This window comes from Carcharodon carcharias, chromosome 14 (genome assembly GCF_017639515.1).
Source record: "Carcharodon carcharias isolate sCarCar2 chromosome 14, sCarCar2.pri, whole genome shotgun sequence".
NCBI classification, from domain to species: domain Eukaryota; kingdom Metazoa; phylum Chordata; class Chondrichthyes; order Lamniformes; family Lamnidae; genus Carcharodon; species Carcharodon carcharias.
The window spans coordinates 105,057,654-105,073,305 of NC_054480.1; the positions used below are offsets into that span (position 1 = coordinate 105,057,654).

The following is a 15,652-nucleotide window of genomic DNA, read 5'->3' on the forward strand; positions in this document are numbered from 1 at the left end:
CCTATTCACCACACCTTTTCACATGTTGACTATCTTTCCCTTGACAAGAGGCTACTCCAGTTTATTCAATCTTGCGCATACAATAGTTTTGTGATCTCTGATCATGCCCCCTTAGTTTTAGTAATACGATTCCATGACCAACCAGTTTCTCGTCTTGATTCTCTTCTTCTGGCAGACCCAAATTTATACTTAGATCATGTGGTACATTTTATGGGCATGGTGAAGAACAGATAGGCTTCCTCACTCACCAGCTTCACTAGTCTGCTTCCTCTCAACTTATAGCTGAAATTACCACTCCAACAGGGTCAACACTACCGATCATCAGGAGATCAATGATCAATTCAAACTTTTTTATTCCACTCTTCATACCTCAGACTCTTTTTCAGACCCTGGCTTATTTCACAATCTTTTTTGATAATATGGACATCCCATCTTTAACATCTGACTCCATTGTCTCTGTTTTCGGAATGCTTTCTCTCTAAAACACTACTTCTTACACTGTGTGAGGCATCTTTGTCTATTCTTTAAAGACAGATAAGGATCGTCTGCATTGCAGTTCATACCAGCCTATTTCCCTTTTCGACGGGGATGTCAAGTTACTAGTTAAAGCCTTAACCTCCATCCTGAACCTGTCCTTCCATCTATTATCTCTCCTGGCCAGACAGATTTTATACATGGCATGCAATCCTTCTCTAGTATAAGGCTTATTTTCAATATTATTTATGCACATTCAACTACTTCTCTCCCTGAGCTTCTTATAACAATGGATGCAGAAAAGGCTTTTGATAGAGCGGAATGGGACTACCTTTTCTTCACTCTTCAAAAATTGGATTTGGGCCCATTTTTATAAAATGGATAAAACTATCCATCATCGATTACTTCAATAAACTGTTTGACCTCCTTCAAGGTATCAGGCAGGGCTGTTCCCTTTCCCCCCTACATTTTGTGATTGCTATCAAGCCCCTGGCAATGTCACTGCAGAACTGGGGAGTTGTACAGGGTGTTTGTTATAGGAGGTGGAGTCGAACAGAAACTCTCCCTCCATGCTGGCGACCTGCTTCTTTACATCTCCGATACGGCCTCATCTCTCCACATATTTTCTCTATTCTTGAGCGATTTGGTCATATTTTGGGTTTTAAAATTAATTTGCAAAAGAGTGAAACTTTTCCTATTTACTCTATTGCAGAGTTACCTTCTTTCTTCCCTCTCCTTCAAGGTCTCAGTAAACAGTTTTAAATATTTAAGAATTTTATTCAGTTCAATAGAGACATATTTATACTCAATTTTGACCCTTTGTTGGAACGTACAAAGCAGGACTTAGCACATTGGTCTAGCTTACCCCTTTCTTTAGTGGGTCGTATAAATTCTGTAAAGATGAATATTTTGCCAAAATTTCTATACTTATTTCAGTGTATTCCATTGTTTATTCCCAAGCATTTTTTTGTTGCAACAGACTAATTAATTTCTTCCTTTAATAAAAACAGAAAATGCTGGAAAAATTCAGCAGGCCTGACAGCATCTGTGGAAAGAGAAACAAAATTAACATTTCAAGTACATATGACCCTTCTTCAGAGCTAAATAGAAGGATAATTGTGATGAAATTTATACTGTTTAACCAGGGAGGCGGGGTGGAGCAAGTGAAGCTGGATAGACTGGAAGGCCAGCAATAGGTGGGAGCTAAGGAGAGGCTGACAAAGATATCATGGACAAAAAGACAAAGGGAGTGTTAATAGTAGTGGTAACAGCTAAAGAAGGTGCTGATAGTGGCTTAAAAGTAAGAAAGCAGAATGTGTTAATAGTAGAATAAGGGTCAGCACTCTATGAAAGAATGTGGAACAAGTAACTGATGGCTCTTTTGGGGGTGGGGTGGGTGGTTGGGGAAAAAAGGAATAAAAAGGGGGATAAAGAAGGGGATAAAACAATGAATAAAAATAAATTTAAAAAGAGGAATTATAAAAGGGGTGAAGATAGACGAGAGAGCTCGTGGTCTGAAGTTGTTGAACTCAATGTTAAGTCCTGAAGGCTGTGAAGCACCTAATCGAAAGATGAGGTGCTGTTCCTCCAGTTTGTGTTGGGCTTCACTGGGAGATTGCAGCAGGACAAGGATGGACATGGGGGTATGAGAGCAGGATGGTGTGTTGAAATGGCAAGCAACAGGAAGGTCTGAGCCATGCTTGTGGACAGACCGAAGGTGTTCTGCAAATCGGTCACCCAGTCTTAGTTTGGTCTCCCCAATGTCGAGGACACCGCATTGGGAGCAGCGAATGCATTAGACCAAATTGAAGGAGGAGCAAGTGAAGTGCTGTTTCATCTGAAAGTAATGTTTGGGCCCTTGGATGGTGAGGAAGGAGGAGGTAAAGGGGCAGGTGTTGCATCTTCTGGGATTGCATGGGAAGGTGCCGTGGGAAGGGGATGAGGTGTTGGGGGTGATGGAGGAGTGGACCAGGGTGTCCCAGAGGGAAAGTCCCCACGGAATACTGATGGGGGGGGGGGGGAAGAGGAGAAGATGTGTTTGGTGGTGGCATCATGCTGGAGTTGGCAGAAATGGCAGAGGATGGTCCTTTGATTGGGAGGCTGGTGGGGTGAAAAATGAGGAGAAGAGGGACCTTATCATGGTTCTGGGAGGGAGGGGAAGGTGTGAGGGCAGAGGTGCAGGAAATGGGGGGTCAGACACAGTTGAGGGCCCTGTCAACTATGGTGGGTGGGAAACCTCGGTTAACGTCAGAAGTGGGAAGTGGCATCATCAGAACAGATGCGATGGAGGTGAAGGAACTGAGAGAATGGGATGGAGTCCTTGCGTGAAGCAGGGTGTAAGGAGCTGTAGTCAAGGTAGCTGTGGGAGTCAGTGGGCTTGTAATGAATATTGATGGACAGTCTCACCAGAAATTGAGACAGATGGGTCGAGGAAGGGAAGAGAGGTGTTGGAGATGGACCATGTGAAGGAGATAGAGGGGTGGAAATTAGAAGCAAAATTGATCAATTTTTCCAGGTCCAGATGAGAGCATGAAGCAGCACCGAAACAGTCATCAATGTACTGAAAAAGAGTTGTGGGAGGGGGCCTGAGTAGGACTGGAACAAGAAATTTCCCACATACCCCATAAAGAGACAGGCATAACTGGTACCCATGCAGGTACCCATAGCCACGCCCTTTATTTGGAGGAAGTGAGACAAGTTTAAGAAGAAATTGTTCAGCGAGAGAACAATTTCTTCCTTTTTTTGGAATAAGAAAATACCCAGAATTCATAAAGTTTTTCTACAAAGTCCCAAACATTTAGGTGTTTGGCACTGCCAAATTTCCAGTTTTATTATCGGTGTGCTAATATCCGTAATATTTATTTTTGGCTTCAATCAGACTTGGCTAGTTTAGCGTGGCTGCAATTGGAGGCAGCCTCCTGTCAATCTACATCGCTGCCTCTCTGTTGTGCTCCTCCATTCCTTTCTCAACCATTCATTTTTCTTCAAACCCTGTTGTCAGACAGTCACTTAAGATTTGGACCCAGTTCAGAACGTACTTTGGGTTGCAATCTCTCTGTTTATACGGCCCTATTAATGCAAACCATTTTCTTCCACCTTCATTAGGAGATTCTGCCTTTCAAGTCTGGCACGCGAGAGGCTTCAAAGCTCTTGCTATAATAATTATGATAATTTTGCTTCTTTTGACTCTCTCTCTCAGAAATATGATCTGCCCCACACACACTTCTTTCGCTATTTACAAATCAGAGATTTTGTACACAAAAAAATATTACCCAGTTTCCTTTATTGCCCCCAAATCACAGACAGATATTGTTAGAATTAAATCCTTTTGTTAGGAGGTTCATTTCCAAATTGTATTCTCTAATTTTTTTCACTACACTGCCCTTCGCTTTCCACCTTAAAAAATCTTGAGGAGCAACATTTTGACTCAGACTTATCAGAAGAGAACTGGAAGTCTATTCTCTCTCATGTATATTCCTCATCTGTACCGTGCAAGACATGGGTTGCTACAATTAAAAAATCTTACATCGTATCCATCTATCCAAGGTGAAATTATCTTAAGATTTATCCAAATTTTGATCCAACCCGTGATAAATGTCATATTGCCCCAGCCTTTCTAATTTATATGTACTGGTCTTGTCCTAAATTGACTTTGTTTTGGACAAAGTTTTTTAGATCACTCTCACACATTTTCAGTAGCAACATTGAACCTTCTATTACAGCACTCTTTGCAGTGGAACCAAATTGCATCCTTCTTACAAAGATTCAGACAGATGCACTTGCCTTTTCAACATTATTGGCTAGACATATTATTCTATTAAATTGGAAACAGTCTGCACCGCACTCTTTTACTAATTGGATACGTGACCTTATGCAGAATCTTAAACTTGAGATAATAAAGTACACTATAACAGGCTCCACTGATGGATTTTATGTAGCTTGGCAACCTTTCTTAGATTATTTTGAGGAACTACAGCTCTGTACTTTCATATAACCTACTCTAATTAGCTTGTATGTATTATATCAGGTTAAACTATACCTGACCTCTGATTGTTGATGATTTTCTTATTATTTATTTTTTGGGGTTTGAGGAGGGTTTTTTTCTTTCCCTTCCCTTCTCCTTCCTCCTACTTCTCTCTTCCTTTCTTTTTCTTCTCCAAGTGTTAGTAAATTGAATCATTGCTTGTGCTGTAAGATTTTTTGTACGGTTACTTATTATGACTGTAGTTAAAATTTCTTTTAAATAAAGAATTAATTTTTAAAAATCCCTGGAAATCCTTTCTTAACAGTGCTGTGGATGGAGGAAAAACTCTCCACTGTTTGGAGACATGCCTAGCACAAAGGAAGATGGCTGTGGTTGTTGGAGGTCAATCATCTCAGTTCCAGAACATCACTCCAACCGTTCCTCAGGTTAGTCTCCTAGGCCCAGCCATCTTCAGCTGCTTTATCAATGACCTTCTTTCCATCATAAGGTCAGGAGTGGGGATGTTCGCTGATGATTGCACAATGTTCAGCACCATTCGCGATTCCTCAGATACTGAAGCAGTCCATGTCCAAATGCAGCAAGACCTGGACAATATCCAGGCTTGGGCTGACAAGTAGCAAGTAACATTTGCGCCACACAAGTGCTGAGCAATGAGCATCTCCAACAAGAGAGAATCTAACCATCGCCCCTTGACATTCAATGGCATCACCATCACTTAATCCCCCACTGTCAATATCCTAGGGGGATTACCATTGACAAGAAACTAAACTGGACTAGCTATATAAGTACTGTGGCCATAAGAGGCAAGGAATCCACATCCACAAACATTCACTCCCTCCACCACCGACGCACAGTAGCAGCAGTGTGTACCAGCTACAAGATGCACTGCAGGAATTCACCAAGGCTCCTTAGACAGTACTTTTCAAACCCACAACCGCTACCATCTAGAAAGACAAGGGCAGCAGGCACATGGAAACACCACCATCTGGAAGTTCCCCTCCAAGTCACTCACCATCCTGACTTGGAAATATATCACCATTCCTTCACTTTCGCTGGGTCAAAATCCTGGAACTCATTTCCTAAAAACACTGTGGGTATACCTACACCACATGTGTTGCAATGTTTCAAGGCAGCAGCTCACCACCAACCTCTCAAGGGCAACTAGGGATGGGCAATAAATGCTGGCCTAGCCAGAGAAGCCCACATCCCATGAATGAATAAAAACAAATGTTCCTAAACCATGTGGATAGCAGTGGTTCCACAAGGCAACTCACTGCCACTTTTACCAAGGGCAATTAAGGATTGGCAATAGAATGATTCTCACATCCCATTAGCAATGATTAATGTGTCAACATTCTGATTGATGTCTTTAAAGGCTGTAATTCCAGCATCTTCCTGCTGGTGGCACTGCAAGACAGACTTTTAGTAGCTCAACAGCACCACCTGCAGGATATTAATGAGCATCATGGTGACTTTCCCACCTCACCAGACCCATTGCACACCTACATAAACTCAGAGATCGTTAAATATTCCATAACCACACATTTTAACAGTGATGAAATAAGAATCATGTAGAATTTATGTTCTTTGTGCATTGTTGGATGGTTACCAGACACAGGACTCCATTTCAATTTTCATGGATCTCTTTCTAAACCACACTCTATTTTTATCACCTGTCACCATTTACTGTGATCATAAATCTCAATTTGATCCAACATAAAGTTGAGATTGTGGATCATTATTCCCATAATGGCCAAGTGAGTAAATGTACCACCTGGTGTAGAACTAAACAGGGGTAGATACTTCAATTAGATCATGGCTGATCTACAACTTAATACCATCTCCGCATTTCGGTTCCAAACCCTGGACGAATAAAAATTTATCAAACTCATTTGAAACTTGTCAGTGATTTTGCCCTACATTTGTCACAACAACAACCTGTGTGAAGAAGTGATTTCTGATGTCATCCCTAACGGTCTAGCTATAATTTGATGGTTATAGACCCTTGTACTGCATTTCCCAATTAGAAGACATTGTTTCTCTTTTTTTATCTTAGCAACTCCAATAATTATTCTAAACACTTAGTTCACTCTTTAATCTTCCATACTTAAGGACATACTGTGCAAGCTGTCCTTAATTTAACTGTTTCAGTTGTGGTATGCTGGTGATTCTGTGCTGAACAAGGTTAATATATCCTTTCTGAGGTGGCGTGCCCAGAACCGAATGAAGTTCTCCAGATGGAATCTAACCACAGCTCTGTTCAGCAGTACCAACTAGAGCTCTGTTCAGCTGTAACGTAACTTCCACCCCTGTTGAAATAGTGGACATTTCTTTTAAATAATTTTTTCTACTTGTCCACTAGTTTTTAATAATTTAGTCAGACCCATAAATCTTTCTGTTCATCCAATCATACCTTCTGACCATTTAGAAAAAAAGTGATCCATCTTTCTTAGGTCTGATATAGACAATCTCACTTTCCCAATTAAATACCATCGATCACAATTTTGCCTACTCACCTAATCTATCAATGGCTCTTTGCAATTTTCTGCTCCCCACAAAAAACTAGGTTCATTGGGTATACTAAATCTTACCCTCAGTGGATCACTACCTTGACGTGGTGGAAAAGTTTGGGCACTCCGATGATCCCTAATCCCTTGAGCGATGCCATTGGGAGCTCCTCTGCTCCTGACAAGACTATCATGGTGGCAAGATTGGGGGGAGGTGCCAGACAAAGTGCAGTCCCAAAAGCCCTCAAGAGTAGAACAGGTGAAAGAAGACAGTGCATCTCACCGGCTGTGAAGGTGGAAGAAGGCTGCAATGGTTAGGTGGTCCCAATCACCGGGGTTGACATCACCTAAAACTGACCACCAACCTATCAGGATCATGTGAACCAATGATGGCACCCCAAGATCCCCATGTTAAACAAAGCTATGCATTGGATTCTACCAGGGTCCATTTGCCAAGTTCTGTGGCGATGGAAAATTGGACACAGGGACAAGACTGTGTCATTGGAAACCTCTGTTGGGTCAGAAGTGTCTTTGAGCAGCAGAATCTGTGACTGATCAGTCACAGAATACACTCTGCTCACTCCACATGAAGAGGGGAGCTAGAAAAGGTGTCCTAAAAACAAGCTGTCCTACTTTTGGTTGGGGAACCACACCATCTGGGATCACCATTTTGTGGCCAAAGAAAGAACACTTTAAATTCCGCAATTTAGAATGTTAGAATGCTCATGGATAATCTCAGAGTGACCATCCAGAAAGAGAACTCCAAGTTCTATCAAACCTCCAAACTGACATTGTCACCCTCAGTGCGACACGCCTTCCTCAGGAGGGGCAGATGAAGGACAAGCACCACTGGAAGGAAAAGTCTGACAACGACACTCATGTCCACAAGAGTTGGTTTTGCCTCCAGAATAGGATCTTGGATGCCCTGACAAAAATCCCTAATTGTATCAATTAAAGATTCACAACATGTCACCTACAGCTCAGCCATAATCAATATGCCACGACCACCAGTGCTTATGCTCCAACACTTGACTCCAATGAAAGAAATGAGGGAAAGGAATGAAATGAAAGGTTAAGGAAATGTTCTGTTCTGATCTTGATGAGATCCTTACTGCCATCCCAAAAGAAAAAAAAATCATCCTTTTGGGGACTTTAATGCCTGGGTTGGCCGTGATTCAGATGTCTGGAACAGAAACAGCAGGTAAAACAGGGTGGGAAAAGCCAATGTAAATGGTGTCCTCTTGCTGACAATGTGCTGCACATGGCCTTATTATAACAAATACCCTCTTCTGCCTGCAGGATAAATACAAAACCACATGGATAAAAACACCTCGGTGGCACTTCCTGGATTATGTCATTGTTCAAGTCAAAGATCTAAGTGATGTCGATATCACTCGATCCATGTGGTTAACTGATGCCTGCTAGACAGATCATTGACTTGTTCAAACGGTGATGAACATCCACCTAGCACCAAGACACCGCAAGAAACAAAAGTCCAAGAGAAAGAAGATCAACATCTCAAAGCAGCCCAACCAAAAAAGTAGATTCCATGTGCACCTCACCACCAATCAAGAAAATAAATCCTCATGCATCCAATTCAACTGCAGAACAGTGGATCAAATAAAGTCAACTGTAGTAGAACTCCTGTGCCCAGATCACTGGGGTGGTTCCAGAGGACTGGAGGATTGCAAATGTTACACCCTTGTTCAAAACAAGATATAAAGATAAGTCCAGTAACTACAGGCCAGTCAGTTGAACCTCGGTGGTGGGGAAGCTTCCAGAAGCAATAATTCGGGAAAAAGTTAATTGTCACTTGGATAAATGTAGGTTAATTAAAGAAAGCCAGCATGGATTTATTAAGGCAAATCATGTTGAAATAACTTGATTGAGTTTTTTGATAAAAGGGTTCATGAACCTGTGATGTTGTGTACATGGACTTTCAAAATTTGATGAAGTACCACATAACAGGCTTGTCAGCCAAGTCAGAGCTCATGAAATAAGAGCAATAATAGCAGCACGGATATGAAATTTGTTGAGTAACAGGAAACAGTATTGATGAGCGATTGTTTTTATGGGCTGGAGGAAGGCATATAGTGAGGTTCCCCAGCGATTGATGTTTAAGACCCCTGCTTTTTCATATATTATATATTCATGATGCAGACTTTGGTGTATAGGGCACAGTTTCAAAATTTGCAGACGATACAAAAGTTGGAAGTATTGTGAACTGTAAGAAAGACATCAAAAGGACAAAGACAAGTAGGTGGAATGGATGGGCAAGTGGTAGATGAAATTCAATGCAGAGAAGTGTGAAGAGATTCATTTTGGTAAGAAGAAGGTGGAGACAAGTGCAGACTCAATGGCCTCCTTCTGCACTGTAAAGTTTTTGTGATTCTGTGACAATATAAAATTTTAAAAGCAGTGCAGGAGCAAAGCAGGGTGACCAACTCTCATGGAGAAAATTAAGGGACAACCTGCCATGGGGCCCATACCAGTGAGGGGTGGGGAGTGGGGACTGGGGGTGGGGGCGAAGGCAATGTTGTGAGAGTGGGAAATCGCTGCCAGAGCTGAGGGAACAGAGAAGGGGGCTGCTGCCAGAGCTGAGAGAACAGGGGACGGGGCTGCTGCCAGAGCTGAGAGAACAGGGAAGGGGGCTGCTGCCAGAGCTGAGAGAATAGGGGATGGGGCTGCTGCTAGAGCATACATACAGGAGGAGTGTCTGCCCCCCATAACCTTTGACTCCCTTGTCTATCAAAAATCTGTCCAACTCAGCCTCAAAGAAATTCAATCACCCAGCCTCCACTGCTTTCTGGGGAAGAGAATGCCACAAACTAATGACACTTAGAGAGAAAATATTTCTCCTCAACTCTGACTGAAATGGTAGACCTCTCATTCTTAAACTGTGTCCCCTAGTTTTAGTCTCTTTCACAAGTGGAAACATCCTCCCAGTCAGTATCTACCCATGAAGGATCTGGATAGAGTAAATAGGGAGAAACTGTTCCCATTGGTGGAAGCATCAAGAACCAGAGGGCATAGATTTAAAATAATTGGTAAAAGAAGCAATGGTGGTATGAGGGAAAACCTTTTCACAGAGCAAATGCTTAAGAACTGGAATGCACTGCATGAGAGTAGGGTGGAGACAGATTCAATTGAGGCTTTCAAAAGGGAGTTGGATTGTTATCTGAAAAGATGATTGTGCAGGGTTACAGGGAGAAGATGGAGGAGTGGTACTAGCTGAATTGCTGTCTCAAAGAGCCAGCACAGATACAATGGACCAAATGGCCTTCTTCAGTGCTGTAACCATTTTATTCTATGATAGTTTGGGGCACTACACCTCTACATAGTGTATTGGCCTTAGAGGGGAAGCAGCGCAGATTCACCAGAATGACATCAGGGCTAAAAGAGTTCAATTATGAGGATTGATGGCTTAGATTAGGCATGAATATAGAATATAGAATATATTCTTGAATATAGAAGATTAAGGAGTAATCTAATTGAGGTGTTTAAGATTATTAATAGATTTAATAGGGTAGATAGAGGAAAACCATTTCCTCTGATGGCAAAGTGCAATACAAGGTAGCAAACCCTCAAAAGTTAAAACGAGAAAAAAGGATGCACCTTTCACGACTGCAGGATATCCCAAAGCACATTTCCATTTAACTCCACCATTAGGGCTTAGCATCCATTTCTTTGTAAAATGCCTTGGACATTATATTCTATGCTAAAGATTTCAACATTAATGCAAGTTATTTCTGTTGTTTATTGTCTTGGCAACAGAGTGCCATAAGAACATAAGAAATAGGAGGAGTAGGCCATTCAGCCCCTCGAGCTGCACCAGTCAATAAAATCATGGCTGACCTGATGTGGCCTTAACTCCACTTTCATGCCTGACCTCCAGAACCTTTGACTACCTTGTCAATCAAAAATCTAACTCCAATGACCCAGCCTCCACAGCTCGCTGGGGGAGAGAATTCCAAACACTAATGACCCTCTGAGAGAAGATGTTCCTCATCTCCATTTTAAATGGGAGACCCCTCATTTTGAAACTGTGCCCCCAGTTCTAGATTTCCCCACGAGGAGAAACATCCTCTTAGCATCTACCCTGCCAAGCCCCCTCAGAATCTTTAACACTGGCATCTCTTGTATGCTGTCTCACATTTTTACATTTGCCGGTGAGTAGGCAGTCTGTTGTCAGCATCGCAACAGCAAATGCATAGGACAAGCTCCTCACATTTACACAAATGAACACAGCTTCTTTCAATAGGCAACAAAATCAGTGGCCCACGCGTCTTTGAGTCTACAGTTATGCAGGATCACAAGCAAGGTCAGTTTTTAGTAGACCATTTGCTAAATATGTCTGACTGATGAAGAGCAGCAATTAACAAAGCCAATGTAATATAAACAAAGTGCTAGAGAAAAACTCAGCAGGTCTGGCAGCATTTGTGGGGAGAGAAACAGAGTTAGCATTTCAAGTCCAATATGACTCTTCTTCAGACCTCAAGCTTAAACCAATGTAATGTTGTACGATGTAGTCAAAACAATATAGTACAAGTCAGAAGACAGAGATTCTGGTCACTTGGCACCTCAAGTGCTGCTTCCAGTTCTGGGCGCTGAGACACACATAACATTCAGATGAAGTGAAGACTGAAGAGATTGGGTTTTTCAGCCTTGGAAGGAGGCATCCAAGAGGTCATCTTATAGCCATACACAAGAAAATTGAAAAAATAGGAAAGATAAAACTAAAATGCTGCTTTAAGTAAAATTGCAAGAGAACAAGGGGAACATAGATTCAAACTAAAGAAAGATAAATTTAGGCCTGATGTCAGGAATTTGCTTCACACAAATTGATATTTTGTAATAGATTTCTGAGAGCAGTTGAAGTGAACATCCTGGTCCCTTTAAGAAAGAAATTGAATGATGAAATAGGACTGAAAATGGAAGCAGCTCTCTGGGTAACTGAAAAGGGCTGAATGGTTTTTCTCATTTGTAATTTCTTGTGGTCTTGTGAAGGAACTAAGCAAATTCAATAGATGGTGAAGGCTGAAAAATGTAATTTGTAATATCTATATGCTGCAGTTTTTGTATATAGGTCATGTCAGGTAAAGACAGTCCTTCAGTTTGCCAATGATTACTGCACATTAATTCCTAATGATAGCAATTTGACTATGCTATTATCAACATAATAAAGAAGATGGTTTGATTTGTCAGGGAAGAAAAAGCTTTTGCAATGCTGATTAACTCCATGCATGAACTCACAATTGGATATCCTTGGCCTTTTCAGCAGTATTTAAGGCATTGGAGCTGTTCAAATCTTGATGAGTCTGGAACTTCCAAGAGATATAATTCAGACCAGCACAGTTCTTGCAGTAGTTAGAAATACAAGAAAAAAAGTTGTGTATAAATTTTAGATAGAAGAATGTTTTATTATAATAGTTATTTATTTGTCAATTAAATCCTCTTAAATGAGATCTGATGTGATGCTCTACCACTTGTCAAAAGAGAGGACAGAGAACCTACAGAGATAGTAGATAATTCCATTAACCAAAATAACTAATGAAAAGGATTTTCATGAGAACATTCATGAAAGCTAGCTAATGAAGACGCTCTCGCAGGTTGGAAGCTGACATTCACGAATTAGTGTTTTAAAATATGAAGGATAAAAATGTCTAGAGCAAGAAGTACAAGAGGATAAGACTTATTTTTGCAAAGGAGACCTTCAATTGGCTGCTCATCTTCAGTTTACTCGCTGAGCATTTGACATACATTACAAAAGTAACTACACATCAAAAGTACTTAGATAAAAGCAAAAAACTGCGGATGCTGGAAATCCAAAACAAAAATAAAAATACCTGGAAAAGCTCAGCAGGTCCGGCAGCATCTGCGGAGAGGAACACAATTAACGTTTCGAGTCCATATGACTCTTCAACAGAACGTTGAACTTGCCTCGGGGACATGCCCTCCGTGCCATTTGGCACAGCATGGAGGAGCTTTCTGTATGGACTGCTGCTGCACACCTTCCATTTTCTCGTCCTTGTCCACCACCCAGACACGCCTTGGCGTGCCTTGTTGCCGTCCGGCGGCGAAGGCCACCGATGGGAGGCCCTCTACGGAGGTGTCCTCCCACTTTCTATTGGGGACCTGGGTTGGAGGGTGTTGCACGCAGCAGAGCCCTATAATCGGAGAATGAATAGGTTCACGGACTCCCAGGACACCTGCCCTTTTTGTGGTCTTGTGGAGTCCGTGGACCATGCTTATATAGGGTGTGGTAGGCTGCACTCCCTTTTTAGTTATTTAAAAAACCTTTTGTTACTGTTTTGTTTGCAATTCAGTCCCACGCTCCTGATCCACGGACACCCGGTGCGGAAGGGGGTCGGGAAGGAGGAGGACCTCCTCGTGAATCTGCTCCTGGGCCTGGTCAAGTTGGCCATTAACAGGTCCAGGCAGCAGGCAATCGAGAGGGGAGTCCCGCCCGATTGTTTGTCCTTCTTCCGCGGCTACGTTCACGGCCAGGTGTCCCTGGAGAGGGAGCACGTGGTGTCTGCCGGCACTCTCAAGGCCTTCTGTGCTCGGTGGGCACCACGGGGACTAGGGTGTTTTATTGACCCGTTTAATCACATTTTGGTTTAATGTTTGTAAGTTTCCTTTCAACTTTGTCCTTGGTTTTTACAGCTGACCTGACTTAGGGGCTGTGCTTGATTTATCCCTTATTTTGTTAATTTAGTTTAATGATTTTAACTCCAAAAAGAGTTATAAATTGTTTTTCCACCTTTTTCCATTATAAATTGTGTCTGCCTTAATGATGGCAATATCTCGCTGTAAGTACACCCTCCTGCCAGTGATGGTGCTGCTTACGGCATGACAAGTTTAAATAGACAATTCCCGCTATACATAATTTAATTATAAATTCCTATATGTACGATGCAAGATTTTAATATACTGATTAAAAAATGTTATATAAACTAAAACCAACTCTTAGAGAACACTCAGAAGCCATATACAATAATGACATTTATAACTAGCCCAAAATTAAAGCACTGCAGATGCTGGAAATCTGAAATAAAAACAGAAAATGCTGGAGATACTCAGCAGGTCCGGCACCAGTTCCCCTCCGAGAGGAGGGCAGCACTGATATTTGCCCAAACTAAAAAAGCAATTCGGTTAATTTTTGATTTGTCAATTTTGAAATTGTGTCAATAAAGAAATCAATAGCTTACAGTCCCACCGGCTACTGAGTATTACCACTCAGAAACAACAGTAACTGCAAACTGACTTATTTTTATCATCTTTAAACAATAACTACAATGTAAGAGGATGGGCTAGGCATTCCAGGGGAGAGATAACAATTGAAAACCCATCTACTTTCAACGTCGATATATATAATAACGAGCTTTTCTGCAACATAACGAAGAAACTTGAGGTAAGTTTGGTAATATTTTCATACGGTTCTCTTACACTTAGCTCATCGAATCGCAACCTTATGCTACCAACTTCAAAAGAACCGCAAAACCAGGTCCGAACAACTTGATTGACAAAAGATGCTGTTCTTCAGGACTCCCACCTTCCCCGTCTGCTAGTACAGGAGCGGACGGCGGAGCCAGGTTCGCCGCACCCGGCTGCTCTTTGGACCAATGGAAACGGTCGGTCACGGAGGAACCTGCGATTGACATTAGTAGTGCCCGATGGAGCGACAGGGAAGACGAGGTACCGGTGTGATAGACAGTCAGATTATCCAATGGGGTAGGAGAGGGCGGTCCTTTGTTGGCTGGCGGCGCGCGGGGTTGACTTTGTTTGATTTTAACGGATTTTTTTTTCGCCTCTCTGCTCGGCCTGGGCTTTCCCCATCTTCAGCTCGAGTCCCGGAGAGACCCCAGTGCCGACCGGTACTCACCCCGTACTGAGTGCGGGGCTCAGACAGAGTGAGTGTGAATTTGTCGAGAGAGAAAGAAAATAAATAAATACTCGGCATAAGCCGGGAAACGGGCCCAGGCCATGCGGCATTTGGGGCCTGCGCTCCTGCAAGCTAGGCCTCGGACTTGGAGTAATTGGTCACCCCCGAGACAGAGAGGGATGCCGGTTGGAAAGGCCCAAAGATGTGGTGGCAGAGTGAAGGGCGGGGCGGGACGGGGGGTGGTTGTTGTGCTTTGAGCGGGAAGAGGGGACCGATAGAAGCCCAGGGGCTTTTGAGCGGGAGGGAAAGGGGGAGGCTGTTCAGCTAATCCTAAATCGAGATCGAGGATATATGCCGGTGGGGTAGGCCCTTCAAAATAAATGTGACGGTTGTAAGATGGGAAAAAGCTGGAGACCTCCGAAGAGCGGGATGTTAATGCCCCGCTGGCTCCAGCTGCAGTGGCGACAAAGGTGGATGCAGGAACCGGGCCATTGCATTCGGCAGAACAATGCACCTTGCACCCGGGCCAGCAGCTTTTGTACCCAGCACTCCAGTCATTTCATTGCATAAATCCCTTTAAACACCTATTAAAAACGAAAATAAGTCTTTCGTCTGGATTTAGGAAAACAGTCTAAAGAACTACAAATATTTGTAATGTCTTTTTTAAAAATAATTTGTTTTCGTCTTAATTCCCACACGGCCATTAAATAAGCTAAATATACCCCAACGATTGATTTCCCCCCTCCAAATATCTTGCCTTCCAGCAGTTGGTCATTTTCCAAACTTCCATCGCGGGTAAAG

The 15,652-nt window shown here is 42.4% G+C and overlaps 1 protein-coding gene across 1 annotated transcript in view; it reads left to right on the top strand.

The window, feature by feature from the left end:
• Positions 1–14,716: 14,716 nt before the first annotated feature.
• LOC121286854 (ELAV-like protein 1) overlaps positions 14,717–15,652 on the top strand; it is a 33,608-nt gene continuing 32,672 nt past the window's right edge. The window contains exon 1 of the mRNA XM_041203995.1: positions 14,717–14,879. The gene's annotated coding sequence lies outside the window, so the exon portion shown is untranslated. The remainder of the gene's footprint in view (positions 14,880–15,652) is intronic.